Source organism: Pyxicephalus adspersus, unplaced genomic scaffold (assembly GCF_032062135.1).
Source record: "Pyxicephalus adspersus unplaced genomic scaffold, UCB_Pads_2.0 Sca1468, whole genome shotgun sequence".
Lineage (NCBI taxonomy): Eukaryota > Metazoa > Chordata > Amphibia > Anura > Pyxicephalidae > Pyxicephalus > Pyxicephalus adspersus.
The window spans coordinates 249-2500 of record NW_027318475.1 but is presented as its reverse complement, the minus strand read 5'-3'; the positions used below and the strand labels follow the sequence as shown (position 1 = coordinate 2500).

General features: G+C 35.6%; 1 long non-coding RNA gene across 1 annotated transcript in view; it reads right to left on the bottom strand.

The window, feature by feature from the left end:
* LOC140321231 (uncharacterized) overlaps positions 1–1920 on the bottom strand; it is a 1947-nt gene extending 27 nt beyond the window's left edge. Inside the window, exons 1-2 of the long non-coding RNA XR_011918864.1 lie at positions 1821–1920; positions 1–88 (exon numbers count right to left, since the gene is read on the bottom strand). The exon at positions 1–88 is cut by the window's left edge and continues 27 nt beyond it. This is a non-coding gene — a long non-coding RNA (uncharacterized lncRNA). The remainder of the gene's footprint in view (positions 89–1820) is intronic.
* Positions 1921–2252: the final 332 nt, after the last annotated feature.

Sequence of the window (2252 nt, the reverse complement as noted above, 5' to 3'; positions counted from 1 at the left end):
GAGGTCTAATACTAGAGAGATGAATGGTTTTGTAATCACCAGAGTTCAGTTTCACTACTACTGCATCAGCATTCAAAACCTGCACAACCTGCAAAACAAACATAAGCAAAAATATTACTATTAATATTACTTTTTAAAGAAACCTTACTAAGGCCAAAACACTTTGACATATGCTGTGTGGTTAAGATGCCCGAAGGGGGTTTACTTTGTGCCACTTATTTTTAACACTCTAAGTTCGTACATGTTTATACCGGTTCAATTAGGTTGTGGTTAGCTGGAGAATAGAGCAGCCAAACTGTTGTGGGAGTAGCTCTCAGGAGGAAATCTTTTAGAATCTTTTTTTCCTAGATTTTCCTCCTTTAAAATTGGGTGCGTCTTATATGCCGGAGCGTCTTATACGCCGAAAAATACGGTATCTTGCATATTTCCATGACAGAATATATTTTTTTTCCTATTTATTGTGTGGGGAAAGTTAAGTCTGAGCACCAAATAAATAATAGCCATTTAAAAGTAGATAGACAAGTCAAATAAACATGCAAGTGATTGCACACATTACCTGCACACAAAATTATCAGCCTTATAATAGAATTTTGTAATGGTACAAGCCAGGGCCATTATAAGAAATCAGACCGGTAATAAGCCTAATGAAATTCTATACCTCAAATAAAAAACAGGACTATTTTCAGAGACTTGGTTTGGGATTTAAAAAAAAAAAAGTCATAGCGAGATACTTGCTTGGATAATAACAGTTGCATTAGCGTTTCTGCTTTTGAGCAGCTATCATTATACGCACTAGCTCAATAAATGGAAGGGAAGAATACTTGAAAATGTGTAAGCCTGGTTTGGCACAAGCAGTAGAACTCCTAATGAGTATCTAGGAGTAAGTGTTTAAAACTAGTGTTATAAGTCATAAAAAAAAAAATAAAAAAACTTATATTAGAAGGGTATATCGGTAGCCAAGTAATTTAAAAATTTAAAGGTAGACAGGGAAAAGAACAAGACAAGGCAAGCAGACTGTCCTTAAATATGGTAAAACTCAAGCATTCATGACAGCTGCGGTGGTTTTGTCCTTTAATGTTTATCTAAAATAACTTTTTGAGAATTGGATAGTTGTAAGGAAAGGGTTAAATTTTTAAAGCCCCATTGGAAAGATTTCCAAAGGCCTGTTCCTAATGAAAGCTAATCGATGCAAAAACACGTGTGTTAAACACACAGCAAGCCATAGGACATGAGTTGGTGCACTGACTACCATTCATTAATAATGGCATCCCAAAACCCACCTTTACCAATGCACAGTTTAGATTTCACAAATCACAGTAAATTTTATGTACAGCTGGCTCACCTACTGTACAGCACACATACACAAATGGCAACGTGCTGATTTTTTTAAATTAATGCAGCGGGTTTCCTTAGTGGGAACAGTGGGCCCATCCATACAGCATTGAGAATCAGATGTTGTTAGAAAAACATGCCAGAGCACTTGGCTTTACTACAATTAGATACTGACCAAAAATAGGCATGAGAAAATTCACAGTTTACTGGCCATTTGTTTATTTCACATTGATGAAAGCCCTGTAACTTTCACTATTTATCCATCAGCAATAGAAACCGGTAAGTCATGAACGGAAATCACAGCACTACTTTTAAAAGCCACTTTATGGTGAATATTCAACTGTAGTAGAGGGCAGTGGGTTGAGTAGGGCAATAGTCAGAATTACTTAAGTCCACAGGAGAATATAGAAACACCAGTGTTCTCCTACAACTAGAAATACGTTTTACACAGCTTTACACTATAATAACATTGTTAGTAAATCTGTTACCTTGGCAGTAAACTGCTTGTCTTTTTGATCCAGGTTGGCTGTGGGTGCAACGTAATCCCTCCAAATTCGTGCCTTACGTTCTTTGGCGTAACTATGGGCAAAGTTTAAAAAGTTAAATTACAGTACAACATTTCAATTTTTAATTAGAAAGTTGAACCTATTAACCCCTTCAAGTAAGCATGTCAGACAAATACAACAGAAAATGTCAAATAGCTGTTTTATTGACCCTGTAACTTTAGAATTCAAATCAATGATTTAGAAGCATGGAAATTAGAAAGGTATCTGCTTCCTTCTCTGCATTAATGATTCAAGGTAATAAACCAGAACGTCAGCATTTCTCGCATCTAACAATTACAGGAAAAAAAAAAAAGAAGTCTGCTTTTTTCTTTGGATAAATGATTCAAGGTTTAAGGCTAGAATGTTGGTATTAAA